General features: G+C 41.4%; 1 long non-coding RNA gene across 1 annotated transcript in view; it reads left to right on the plus strand.

The window, feature by feature from the left end:
- LOC111965894 (uncharacterized) overlaps positions 1–14426 on the plus strand; it is a 31289-nt gene extending 16863 nt beyond the window's left edge. Inside the window, exons 3-4 of the long non-coding RNA XR_002877577.3 lie at positions 2552–2637; positions 12731–14426. This is a non-coding gene — a long non-coding RNA (uncharacterized lncRNA). The remainder of the gene's footprint in view (positions 1–2551; positions 2638–12730) is intronic.
- Positions 14427–15262: the final 836 nt, after the last annotated feature.

Below are 15262 nucleotides of genomic sequence, written 5' to 3' on the forward strand. Positions count from 1 at the left end.
CTTCTGGGACTGAGTAGCAGGCAGCTTACTCTGGGCACCTTATTCATCCAAGCTACTCAATACTGCCCCCAGCCATAAGAAGTTAATAAATGCTGACAAAACAACCAAAATGTACAAAATAACAAAGTGGGTACAAAACCCGTCGCACACCAACACTAAATAGCACATCACATACAATCAAAACAATCTCCGACAAGGACATGAGGGGAAAAAGAGGGTTAAATACACAACATGTAATTGATGGTATTGGAACCAGGTGTGAAGGAAGACAAGACAAAACCACTGGAAAATGAAAAATTGATCAGTGATGGCTAGAAGGTCGGTGACGTCGACCGCCGAACACCGCCCGACCATGGAGAGGGACCGACTTCGGCGGAAGTCGTGACACCAAGGGCACAATGACCAATTTGGCAGCAAAAGGAATGGATTTTTTTAGGGGGCATTATGGACACACAAGGGGGATGCCACCGAGAAATTCAAGGCCTGGTGAGAATATTATCAAGTGCTTGTCAAATTGTGAATGAGATACTGATGAAGTGTGTGCAGCCTGCATAAGAAACAAATCAGAGCTCGTGCCTTTCATACGACTTTTATCAAATCCTCTTCAGTCGCATCATTTAGCCTTAAAATGTATAAATATCTAAACATATAGCCCAGTGTTCGTATCACAACTAAAGTTGTATATATAACCTGTTTTTGTTAACCACTCAACACAGGATATCCGCATGTGTGCACTTCCTTGGAAAACACTTCATACTATAAAATAATACAAAATAATGCCATGGAATTCTAGGGTAATCTTTTCTGCTAAATGAGCTATCGTAGCCCACAGCCATATGGCATAGCCAGATCAGGGCCTAACATAAGGACAACTCAGAGTATGCTATTCTGTTCTTCTGAAATAGACTACATTTTCTTCATGTTTCTTTAGACCTGTGTATAATAAATGATGGATTTATTGTGACGGTGTAGGCTATATTTATTCTACTTTTTTAAATGTAGATTTTCCAAAGGTCTGCATCAGTGGCTTCTAGGCGATGCATCACTAAATACAGTGCATTCGGAAAGTATTCAAATCCCTTGACTTTTTCCACTTTGTCACTACAGCCTTATTACGTTACAGTTTTTTCCTCATCAATCTACACACAATACCTCATAATGCCAAAGCAGAAGCAGGTTTAGAAATGTTTGCTAATATATATWTTTTTTTAAATAAACTAAAATGTTACATTTATATACACTACCGTTCAATGCTGATGTTGAGACTGGTGTTTTGCATGTACAATTTAATGAAGCGGCCAGTTGAGGATTTGTGAGGCGTCACTGTAGGGATGGTGCCAGGTTTCCTCCAGACGCTTGGTATTCAGGCCAAACAGTTCAATCTTGGTTTCATTGGACCAGACAATCTGGTTTCTCATGGTCTGAGAGTCCTTTAGCTGCCTTTTGGCAAACTCTAAGCGGGCTGCCATGTGCCTTTTACTGAGGAGTGTCTTCCAACTGGCCACTCTACCATAAAGGCCTAGTGGAGTGCTGCAGAGATGGTTGCAGAGATGGTTGTCCTCCTGGAAGGTTCTCCCATCTCCACAGAGGAATGCTGGAGCTCTGTCAGAGTGACCATCGGGTTCTTGGTCACCTCCCTGACCAAGGCCCTTCTCCCCCGATTGCTCAGTTTGGCCGAGCAGCCAGCTTTAAGAAGAGTCTTGCTGGTTCCAAACTTCCATTTAACTATGATGGAGGCCACTGTGTTTTGGGGAACCTTCAATGCTGCAGAAAGTTTTTGGTACCCTTCCCCAGATCTTTACCTCGACACAATCCTGTCTCGGAGATCTACAGACAATTCCTTCGACCTCATGGCTTGGTTTTTGCTCTGACATGCACTGTCAACTGTGGGATATTATATAGACAGATGTGTGCCTTTTCAAATAATGTCCAATCAATTGAATTTACCACAGGTGGACTCCAATCAAGTTGCAGAAACATCTCAAGGATAATCAAAGTAAACAGGATGCACCTAAGCTCAATTTCGAGTCTCATAGCAAAGGCTCTGAATATTTATGGTATTTCTGTTTTTTTTGTACATTTGCTAACTTTTATAAAAACCTGTATTCACTTTGTCATTACGTGGTATTGTGTGTAGATTGATGAGGAAAATGTTTTATTTAATCCATTTTAGAATAAGGCTGTAACGTAACAAAATGTGGAGAAGTGAAGGGGTCTGAATACATTCCGAATGCACTGTATGTCACGGGTAAGCGTATCCGAGCATACGTGCCCTATCCGAGCATAGACGATGATGTGCTAGGTTAGCTGTAGGTCAGCTGTAGGTTAGCTATAGGTTAATAGAATACAGTTTGATACTCTTATGTCTATTGGATGGCATATTCTCGCTGGCTTTCATTTTGAACAGATGTGTAAATCAACACTCAGACTGAATTGAGGTGTTTGTACATATGATTGTAGGGTTGTAGTTATAGAGAATTAAACTACATGTTAATATGGTATTCCAGTTTGATTGACAGCTGTATTGATGTCTMTGTTTGTCCTTCCTCAGGGATCATCTCTACGTTCCTCCATGTCCACCCGTTTGGAGCCAGCATCGAATACATCTTCTCTTACCTACAGCAGCTGGGCACCAAGGTACTGCTGGCACACACACATACTGACACACCCACCTTGATTCCTTTCTAAACATAGCAATGTGAATACAAAGAGGACTCGGACCACAAAATAGCTGAAGTGAACTCGCAAAATTAGGTTTTACTCATAAGTACACAAAAAAGTTTGTTCTATCAGTTAAACAATAAATATTAATTATAATTGTACGTGACATACTCAGTATACAAGAAAAACTGTTTGTGTGTGTGTGTGTGGTGTGTGTGTGTGTGTGTGTGTGTGTGTGTGTGTGTGTGTGTGTGTGTGTGTGTGTGTGTGTGTGGTGTGTGTGTGTGTGTGTGTGTGTGTGTGTGTGTGTGTGTGTGTGTGTGTGTGTGTGTGTTGTGAGAAAGTTAGGCTACATGGAGGGATTATTGGGTAGTCAGGCTGACCCCTAGTGTTCGCTTGAAGTTATTTAGGGATGATGAGGTTTTGGCAATGTGAAGATAAGAATTCCAGAGTATGGTACCTCTGTATCTGAAAGAGAATTGACTACGTGAGGTGCGGCAATGGGGAGGGTGAAGGTTATCGCAGTGTCTTATGTTAAATAGATGGATTTCAGAATTAACCTGGAAGAATCCATTGAAGGGTTTAGATAAACTGTCTGACTATGAGTATTTGTAGATGAAAGTGCGTAATTGGCGTACATTAATGTCGTAAATAGACAAGAAATTGAGTTTCTTAAACAAAGGTGTAGATGGAGCCAGGTAATGAGAAGTGGTGGCTAGTCTTGCTGTATGATGAGTCATTTGTGTAGGTAGGAGCCCTATGTACTGGCCCAGACAATATTATAGTTAATGAGATATGGATAAATTAAGCTATAGTAAAGAGTTAGGAAGCAAGCCTGATGAACCAAACCACTAATATTTATGACAAATTGTTCCAGGATAACTTTTCATCAACTAGAACTTGGGGGAAGCTAGTGGATGTGACTTGTTCCATTTCATTCCCACCAATTTAGATTCTGGCTCTTTTTTATTTTATTTTTTACAATATTTCTTATTCTTACTAGTGAATACAATAAAGTTATATTTTTTAACATTTAAAGATAATTTGTTTATCTGACACCATTCCAAAGATGTGGCCATACCTGAGTTGGCTTCATTAATTAGTGAATCAAAATTCTTGTGCGATAAAATCAAATTGGTGTCATCAGCAAAGAGAAGGGGAAGTATGGTAGAAGACATAGCAGCAAGTTCATTGGTATAAATTAGGAATAACAAAGGTCCAATTATAGAACCTTGTGGCACACCGCAGGATGACTTGACCCTGGTAGATACACGGCCATTTGCATAAACACATTGTTCTCTATCATAAACATAATTATATAATAAATAATATATATAATCATGGAAACCGTAATAATACAATTCAGAGAGTAATATTTCATGATCAACCATGTCAAACGCTTTGGATAAATCTAAAAAGATTCCAAGAGCGTATTCATTGTTGTTAAGGGCTGTAAAGCTTCTATCCACAAGTTGCAAAAGAGACATATCTGTGGAGTAGGTTTTTACGAAAACCTTATTGGTGCTCATATAGAATACAGTGTTGATTTAAATGTTTCAACATTCTCTTATCCACCATTTTTCTAGGATTTTAGAAAAACATGGTAGTGCAGATATTGGCCGATAATTTGTTAAAGATCCCAGATTTATAGAGGGGTATAACTTTGGCAATTTTCAAATCTTCAGGAACAATACCAGTTTGCATAGATGAAGATATACGTTAGAGGCTCAGTAATCGAGGAAGACACTGGTTTCACCAAAGAGGCACCAATCTCATCATGACCTGCTGCTGATATCTTTAAATGACCAATTACCTCCATCACCTCCATTACATCAGGAGGATCAAACTGAAGCATCTTATAGTGCTCACAATTACATTTGTTAAATATTCTACATTTAATGCTACTAATCATTCCCATCTGTTTATTTCTGCCAACGAGGTGTGGGGAATTGGAAAGTGGTCAGAAATGTCAGTATAAAGTATATTTGTATTAGCCACATTATTCAAAGAATGTAAAAAAAAATATTAATAAGGGTAGCAGATGAACTGGTCACTCCTGTGGACCTATAAATGAGGGTATATAGTAGAGGTCGACCGATTATGATTTTTCAACGCCGATACCGATTATTGGAGGACCCAAAAAGACCATACTGATTTAATCGACCGATTTTTATATATATATTTGTAATAATGACAATTACATCAATACTGAATGAACACTTTTATTTTAACTTAATATAATACATCAATAAAATCAATTTAGTCTCAAATAAATAATGAAACATGTTCAATTAGGTTTAAATAATGCAAAAAAAAAGTTGGAGAAGAAAGTAAAAGTGCAATATTTGCCATGTAAAAAAGCTAATGTTTAAGTTCCTTGCTCAGAACATGAGAACATATCAAAGCTGGTGGTTCCTTTTAACATGAGTCTTCAATATTCCCAGGTAAGAAGCTTTAGGTTGTAGTTATTATAGGAATTATAGGACTATTTCTCTCTATACCATTTTGTATTCCATATACCTTTGACTATTGAATGTTCTTATAGGCACTCCCTCACGACGCCAGGTCAGCGGAGTCAATCACCACCTTCCGGAGACACCTGAAACCCCACCTCTTTAAGGAATACCTAGGATAAAGTAATCCTCCTAACCCCACCCCTCCCCCTTAAAAKAGTTAGATGCACTATTGTAAAGTGGTTGTTCCACTGGATTTCATAAGGTGAATGCACCAATTTGTAAGTCGCTCTGGATAAGAGCGTCTGCTAAATGACTTAAATGTAAATGTAAATAGTATTGCCAGCCGAATCTCGTGAGATGATAGGCTTGAAGTCATGCACAGCGAAGAGCTGCTGGCAAATGCAGGAAAGTGCTGTTTGAATGAATGCTTACGAGCCTGCTGCTGCTTACCACCACTCAGTCAGACTGCTCTATCAAATATCAAATCATAGACTTAAATATAATAACACAGAAATACGAGCCTTAGGTTATTAATATGGTTAAATCCGGAACCTATCATTTTCGAAAACAAAACGTTTATTCTTTCAGTGAAATACAGAACCGTTCCTTATTTTATCTAACGGGTGCCATCCCTAAGTCTAAATATTGCTGTTACATTGCACAACCTTCAATGTTATGTCATAATTATGTATAATTCTGGCAAATGAATTACGGTCTTTGTTAGGAAGAAATGGTCTTCACACAGTTCGCAACGAGCCAGCCAGTCCAAACTGCTGCATATACCCTGACTCTGCTTGCATAGAACGCAAGAGAAGTGACACAATTTCATTAGTTAAAATAAATTAATGTTAGCAGGCAATATTAACTAAATATGCAGGTTTAAAAATATATACTTGTGTATTGATTTTAAAAAAGGCATTGATTTTTATGGTTAGGTACACATTGGTGCAACGACAGTGCTTTTTTTTGCGAATGCGCTTGTTAAATCATCACCCGTTTGGCGAAGTAGGCTGTGAATCGATGATAAATTAACAGGCACCGCATCAATTATATGCAATGCAGGACAAGCTAGATAAACTAGTAATATCAACCATGTGTAGTTAACTAGTGATTATGTTAAGATTGATTGTTTTCTATAAGATACGTTTAATGCTAGCTAGCAACTTACCTTGGCTCCTTGCTGCACTCGCGTTGTCACGCGGAATGACGCTGGAGAGACGAAGCAGGTACGGGGAGTAAAACATTTAATTATGACGAACAGAGACGATGCAGGAACAGCGTCAGAAACAAATTAAAAAGACAAAAACAATACAATGCAGCAGCGGGGAACAGAGCTGTGGAACTGACAAATATAGGGGAGGAAATAACAGGTGATAAGTGAGTCCAGGTGAGTCCAATAACGCTGAAGCGAGTGACGAGGGAGGACAGGTGTGAGTGATGATGGCAGGAGCGTGTGATGCAGGGAAACTGGCGCCCTCAAGCGCCAGGGGAAGGGAAGAGCGGGAGCAGACGTGACACGCGTAACAGGTAGTCAGCCTGCCACACAGTCTCCCCGTGGAGTGCAATGTACACCGATTATGGCCGATTACAACAACGATGATTACCGATTGTTAAGAAAACTTGAAATCGGCCCTAATTTATCGGCTATTCCGATTATTCGGTCAACCTCTAGTATATAGATAGCTGGAGTATAAAGTATTCAAAAAATCTGAGGTCAGTGAGTGGTTCTCACTTTTAAATAAATTGATGTTGTAATCACCCAATAGAAAACACATTTTTATCTTCATTATTAATAAAATCCAAGGTTGATGCAAGGATATCAAGGAAACTGCCAATGTCAGAATCGGGGGGTCAATAGATGCATCCAATTATCACTTTTTCCACCCCAAAAATTACAGGAGGGATTTATATGAAAAGAGATTCAACATCAATGTTATCAGATGTAAGTGAAAGGTCCTCTCTAAATGGACACTCCTCCTCCCACTTGATGGTTTACAGTGGTGAACAGCATTATAAAGACAAGGAGACATGTCATAAAGCATGGTTGTCTCTTCAGTCAACCATGATTCTGAAAGGGCAACAACGGAAAACTCATGACTAAGAGAAGACAGATAATGAACAAGGTGGTCCTGATTTTTAGGAAGACTGCGAACGTTCAAATGTAAGGTAGAAAATAAGCTTGGAATTAGATAAACTGCTACAGTATAGAGATGAGATACTTATTTCTGGAAAATGTCAGGAAATTTGAATCTGGATAAACACAATCATTATATTGATCATTCGCTTCATTAATATCTAATGGGTTGAAGAGCACGTTATCAGGGTTGCTATCCTGCCCAACTAGGAGAGATACAGTCAGAATCACCCAGAGAGTGGAACGTAAACATAGAAGTGCATGCCTCACATGTCCAATACAACCATACATTGTGTTAGTTTTATCAATAGGGGTGAACTTCCCATGGAATGCACATTGACACAGTCCACATAAGACCACTGAAGACTTCAGAGGGTTATGACATTTAGAGCAATGTGTGTTTTTGGTCATGAGGTTAGAGTTGGGTCCTCATTCAAAGGCTAGAGCAGTGTAAATACAAAGAGAACTGAGTTATTTTGCTTTTTCTACCCCAGAGTTCACTTTAAAGAGGCCTGAGATTGGTTATTTTTATGAGGGCTAGGTATGAAAACACCCTTACAATACATTATCACACACTCAACCAGCTGAGCAATAGAGGCATCCTGGCACCTTGCCTGCAAATAACACCACACACACACACACACACACACACACACACACACACACAACACACACACACACACACACACACACACACACACACACACAACCACACACACAACACACACACACACCACCACACACACACACACACACACACACAACACAGAGACACACAGACACACACACACACACACACAACAGCAAGCTGTTCCTTTCTCCTCGCTCCAACACACACACCATGTCCACGGATTAAGCATCCCCACTGGGTTGACATATGGGCCTGATGTATGCCAGAGCCCCACTGCGCAGTTTGAGCCTCCTGGCTCAGTCAGCCTTGAATCCCCTAGTGCGGGCAGAGTCCCATGGTGCAGCCAAAGTCTTCTTGTGCAGTCTCATCAAATTTCAGGCCCTTGATGCAGGCTCCGCTTCAGGTTTGAGTTGGGGTTGATGCTAAGCCATTAACTTTCCTCTCCTCTCACTCCCTCCAGATACAGTGTATGCTATTTCCTTGTATCTCCCATAGCTCCAGTACTGTAGACATAAGGAAAGGATATCTCTCTGTATCTCCCAGTGCTTCAGTACTATATACATGAATATAGGATATACAGTTGAAGTTTACAAATACATTTAACTCAGTTTTCACAATTCCTGAAATGTTATCCTCTTCTTAGCTCAGTTAGGAATCACCACTTTATTTTAAGAATGTGAAATGTCAGAATAATAGCCGAGAGAATGATTTATTTCAGCTTTTATTTCTTTCATCACATTCCCAGTGGGTCAGAAGTTTACATACACTCAATTAGTATTTGGTAGCATTGCCTTTAAATTGTTTAACTTGGGTCAAACATTTCGGGTAGCCTTCCACAAGCTTCCCACAATAAGTTGGGTGAATAAGTAGGCCCATTCCTCCTGACAGAGCTGGTGTAACTGAGTTAGGTTTGTAGGCCTCCTTGCTCATACAGGCTTTTTCAGTTCTGCCCACAAATGTTCTACAGGATTGAGGTCAGGGATTTGTGATGGCCACTCCCATACCTTGACTTTGTTGTCCTTAAACCATTTTGCCACAACTGGAAGTATGCTTGGGGTCATTTTCCATTTGGAAGTCCCATTCTGCGACCAAGCTTTAACTTCCTGACTGATGTCTTGACATGATGTTTCAATATATCCACATCATTTTTTCCTCATGATACCATCTATTTTGTGAAGTGCACCAGTCCCACCTGCAGCAAAGCACCCCCACAACATGATGCTGCCACCCCCATGCTTCACGGTTGGGATGGTGTCCTTCGGCTTGCAAGCCTCCCCCTTTTTCCTCCAAACATAACGATGGTCATTATGTGCAAAACAGTTCTATTTTTGTTTCATCAGACCAGAGGACATTTCTTCAAAAAGTACGATCTTTGTCCCCATGTGCAGTTGCAAACCGTAGACTGGATTTTTAATAGCGGTTTTGGAGCAGTGGCTTCTTCCTTGCTGTGCGGCCTTTCAGGTATGTCGATATAGGACTCGTTTTACTGTGGATATAGATACTTTTTGTGCCTGTTTCCTCCAGCATCTTCACAAGGTCTTTTGCTGTTGTTCTGGGATTGATTTGCACTTTTCGCACCAATGGACGTTCATCTCTAGGAGACAGAACGCTTCTCCTTCCTGAATGGTATGACGGCTGCGTGGTCCCATGGTGTTTATACTTGCGTACTATTGTTTGTACAGATGAACGTGGTACCTTTAGGCATTTGGTAATTGCTCCCATGGATGAACCAGACTTGTGGAGGTCTACAATTTTTTTTCTGAGGTCTTGGCTGATTTCTCTTGATTTTCCCATGATGTCAAGCAAAGAGGCACTGAGTTTGAAGGTAGGCTTGAAATACATCCACAGGTACACCTCCAATTGACTCAAATTATGTCAATTAGCCTATCAGAAGCTTCTAAAGCCATGACATCATTTTCTAGAATTTTCCAAGCTGTTTAAAGGCACAGTCAACTTAGTGTAATGTAACTTCTGACCCACTGGAATTGTGATACAGTGAATTATAAGTGAAATAATCTGTCTGTAAACAATTGTTGGAAAAATTACTTGTGTCATGCACAAAGTAGATGTCCTAACCGACTTGCCAAAACTATAGTTTTTTTAACAAGAAATTTGTGGAGTGGTTGAAAAACTAGTTTTAATGACTCCAACATAAGTGTATGTAAACTTCTGACTTCAACTGTAGGTGTGGGTTTGTCAAATCAAATCAAATGTTATTGGTCACAAACACATGGTTACCAGATGTTATTGCGAGTGTAGCGAAATGCTTCTGAAATGTTTCTACATCCGACAGTACAGCAGTATCTAACAGGTAATATCTAACAATTCCACAACAAAACCCAATATCTAACAAATTCCACAACAAAATCTTATACACACAATCTAGTAAAGGAATGGGATAAGAATATATAAGTATAAAATATTTGGATGAGCAGTGACAGAGCAGCTAAGATGCAATGGACAGTGAAGGATATAGTATACATTATATACATATGAGATGAGTAATGTGAGATATGTAAACATTCTTAAAGTGGCATTATTAAAGTGACTAGTGTTCCATTTATTAAAGTGGCCAATGATATCAAGTCTGTAGGTAGGCAGCTGCCTCTCTGTGCTAGTGGTGGCTGTTTAACAATCTAATGACCTTGAGATAGAAGCTAATTTTCAATCTTTCTGTCCCAGCTTTGATGCACCTGTACTGACCTCGCCTTCTGGACAGAAGCAGGGTGAACATGCAGTGGCTCGAGTGGTTATTGTCCCTGATGATCTTTTTGGCCTTCCTGTGACATCGGGTGTTGTAGGTGTCCTGGAGGGCAGGTAGTGTGCCCCATGTGATGCGTTGTGCAGACCGCACCACTCTCTGGAGAGCCTTGCAGTTGTGGGCGGTGCAGTTCCCATACCAGTCTGTGATACAGCCCGACAGGATGCTCTCAATTGTGCACCTGTAAAAGCTAGTGAGGGTTTTTGGTGACAAGCCAAATTCTTTCAGCCTCCTGAGGTTGAAGAGGCGTAGTTGCACCTTCTTCACAACACTGTCTGTGTGCGTGGACCATTTCAGTTTGTCTGTGATATGTATACTGAAGAACTTAAAAAGTTCTACCTTCTCCACTGCTGTCCCGTCAATGTGGATAGGGGGGGTGCTCCCTTTGCTGTTTCCTGAAGTCCACGATCATCTCTTTTGTTTTGCTGACATTGAGTGAGAGGTTATTTTCCTGACACCACACTCCGAGGGCCCTCACCTCCTCCCTGTAGGCTGTCTCGTTGTTGTTGGTAATCAAGCCTACCACTGTTGTGTCGTCTGCAAATTTGATGATTGAGTTGAAGGTGTGCATGGCCACGCAGTCGTGGGTGAACAGGGAGTACAGAAGGGGGCTGAGAACGCACCCTTGTGGGACCCCAGTGTTGTGGATCAGCAGAGTCGAGATGTTGTTTCCTACCTTCACCACCTTGGGGCGGCCCGTCAGGAAGTCCAGGACCCAGTTGCACAGGGCGGGGTCAAGACCCAGGGTCTCAAGCTTAATGATGAGTTTGGAGGGTACTATGGTATTGAATGCTGAGCTGTAGTCAATGAACATTATTCTTACACAGGTATTCCTCTTGTCCAGATGGGATAGGGCAATGTGCAGTGTGATGGCGATTGCATCGTCTGTGGACCTATTGGGGCGGTAAGCAAATTGAAGTGGGTCTATGGTGACAGGTAGGGTGGAGGTGGTATGATCCTTGACTAGTCTCCCAAAGCACTTCATGATGACAGAAGTGAGTGCAACGGGGCGATAGTCATTTAGTTCAGTTACCTTAGCTTTCTTGGGAACAGGAACAATAGTGCCCATCTTGAAGCATGTGGGGACAGCAGACTGGGATAGGGATTGATTTAATATGTCCGCAAACACACCAGCCAGCTGGTCTGCACATGCTCTGAGGACAAGGCTAGAGATGCCGTCTGGGCTGGCAGCCTTGCGAGGGTTAACACGTTTAAATGTTTACTCATGTCGGCCAAGGAGAAGGAGAGACTACAGTCATTGGTAGCGGGCCGCGTCAGTGGCATTGTATTGTCCTCAAAGCGTGCAAAGAAGTTGTTTAATTTCTCTGGCAGCAAAACCTCGATGTCTGCAACGGGCTGGTTTTCTTTTTGTAATCTGAGATTGTCTGTAGACCCTGCCACATACGTCTCGTGTCTGTGCCATTGAATTGCGACTCCACTTCGTCTCTATACTGACACTTTGCTTGATTGATTGCCTTACGGATGGAATAACTACACTGTTTAAATTCGGCCATATTTCCAGTCGCCTTGCCATGATTAAATGTGATGGTATGTGTTTTCAGTTTTGCGCGAATGATGCCATCAATCCACGGTTTCTGGTTAGGGAAGGTGTTAATAGTCACAGTGGGTACAACATCTCCTATACACTTCCTTATAAACTCGCTCACCGAGTCAGAGTATACTGTACGTCAATGTTATTATCTGAGGCAACCCGGAACATATCCCAGTCCATGTGATCGAAGCAATCCTGAAGCATGGAATCCGATTGGTCAGACCAGCAATAGATAGCACAGGCGCTTCCTGTTTTAGTTTCTGACTATACGAGGGGAGCAACAAGATGGGGTCATGGTCAGATTTGCCAAAAGGAGGGCGGGGGAGGGCCTTGTATGCATTCATCTTGTGATGTGTATTGTGTTGGTGTTGGCGTTTGTCACTCAGATCAGTTCTTCTGAGATGTGGGGCTCTTTGAGTTTGTAGGATTGTGTATCAAATCTGTGTGTTGTGTTTGTATTGTGATTGTATCTGTGGATGTGTGTCAGTGTATGTATCAAATCTGTGTATTTATAGAGTGTGTGTGTGTGTTTCAGATTAACACCGGACAGGTGGGGGCTCTACTGGGTCGGCTGCCCAGTACCTTCAGACAGGAGCTGACAGGGGTGGGCGCCAGCCTGGAGAAACGCTGGAAGTTCTGTGGTTTCGAGGGAATCAAGACCAAATAGAGCATTACAGACACACAGCGGATATCACAGAGACACAGAAGAAACAGCATTAGGCTCCATTATGAGGACACTGAGGATACAGCCTCTGTGTACGTGACAGAGAGGGTGACAGAGACCTCTATAACTGCTCTGCTCTGTGCTCGACTCTGCAACGCCTCATGAGATAGAACACTGGGAGTCCCAGAGGAGTATCAGTCCAAAGGTGCCAGGGGATTGGCTGTTAGTCCATCACATTGGCGGACTGAACCGTTCTCAGAGCCTCTAACTGGTTAACTCTGCTGTCAATCAACCAAGACTACTACCCAGGGCCACGTTCAGTTGCCAAATGTTGTTGAAAGTTGCAAATAGAAATGCCATGAATAGCCAACATGATTCCTCGGTCAACGTGTTCGGAGAGGCATGTTTGTTCTATGTTGTACATTTCTTCCCGGAAAGTTCCTAAATGTTGTGGTCTGCTGAACGTGCCCCAGGGAGGATATCAGGGTCTGCTGAACACTTTCCATCTCCTTCTGCCTTTTTCTTTTCTCTCTTTTGTTCCTTGTTTGGGCAATTCTATAAATAGATTGTATATATTACCATACTTTCTGTATGGGCATCGTCATACCAGATGATTTCAGGAGCTATCAGGGGGTTGTTGTTTGTTTTCCATGTGAACCAACTGAAAATTCTCAACCAATGTGTATTCAGTTTTAATTTAGTATTCCGTGCTCTTTGTTTGAACTTAAAGAATAATCAAGGCCCAACAATTAAACAATTTCTTATGCCCAAGTCTAGGTAGTCCCTCCCCGCTACAATCTGCATTTTTCTGTTTGGTACCTAATGAACACGACCCTGGTAAACATAATGAACTTCCAGCAGTTGGCAGGGGTAATAGTGTTTTTATGAGTATACCTTCACGTGGGAGGGGTGGTAGGTAGCCTAGGCTAGAGCATTGGGCCTGTAACCGAAAGGTCTCTAGTCGAATCCCGAGCTGACAAGGTGAAAAATCTGTTGATGTGCTCTTGAGCAAGGCACTTAAACCTAATTGCACCAGGCTCGCTGTTGATAATGGCAGACCCTAGCTATGATCCCACTCTCCGGGGTGTATGCAAAAACCACATTTCCAACTCACACGTGTATTAATACACACTTGTACATGTGTGAAATAGAACAAATATAAGCACCCACCAAATTATTATTACGCAGTGCCTTTCTGTTGTGGCTAGTTCATTTGAGGATTGTTGGGATTATTTGTTTGTATGTTTATATTTTCTTATTTTACTTGATATCAACCATACTTGATGTCTTACTGTGTAAAAAAATGATGTTTTATCATCATATACAGCATAGTAGTACAGTGCCCCTGGAGAAAGTTAGGGTTAAGTGCTTTGCTCAATGGCACATTGACAGATGTTTTCACCTTGTCAGCTCGGGTATTCAAACCACGGAACGTGTGGTTACTGGCCCAACGCTCCTGCCGTTACTTGACCAGCCAATCATTTGATGTAATTTTTTGCTGCGTACATACTGTTTGTGTCGTTATTTGAAGATGTTTGGTGAAGTGCATTTTGATAAAAATGTTAGTTTGATGACACGATGATGTGATTTGTTTTGTCAGAYGGTAAACATGATTTACATGCATCTCAAACAGCTTAGAGAATAACAGTAGGGGGTTATGCGGTGTGTAAAAGTGAACAACCATATCCTGAAATGCAACAGCGATAGGTATTAATAAGGCTACTACATAATACTTAAATTTGACCTATACCCATCATGAGGTTGCTACAACTTATGAATTAAAGTTTACAACGTAGGTAGATAGACAGTGACATTCAATATCACCTTGCACACTCTTGCCTGCATCTAGCTGATATAGGGTGTAATCATTAGTCCAACAGTTGCAAACAAGAGTTTATTTTGGACAAATGCAGGTATGTTTATCCACCTTTTGTTCCGTTTGCTTCCGTTTAAGAAATGTTTTTCAACAGAATCGGCGGAATGAATACCCCCGATCACGCGTAAACACAGTTTACTTTCATGGCAGCCACGTTGTATTCCTTCTCGCAACTCTCTTCCTCTCACCTCTTCCATTTGCTTGTGGAATTAAACACACAACACATCAGCTGTATGTGACCAAGAAAAAAAAACTTTCCAAGGCACACCACTGTACATAGCCGACATCGTTGTCAGCATATTAGCTAAAGTAACGTCATAGTCAGCATTGCTAATAGAACTAATGCGCTAGTAAACGCGCTACAATCATGCAGTAACGTTACTGTACAGTCAGTAAGCAGTTATACCGGCGGGCCCCGGAGGCAATACATTAGTAATACCAAAAGCTTACCTTGACTTGGAAGAGTTCCAGTGTTGTGATGGAAAGTCATAGCCAGCTACCTAACATAGCATCCTGCTGTTTAAGCA

The sequence above is a fragment of the Salvelinus sp. IW2-2015 genome, linkage group LG6.2 (assembly GCF_002910315.2).
Source record: "Salvelinus sp. IW2-2015 linkage group LG6.2, ASM291031v2, whole genome shotgun sequence".
NCBI lineage: Eukaryota > Metazoa > Chordata > Actinopteri > Salmoniformes > Salmonidae > Salvelinus > Salvelinus sp. IW2-2015.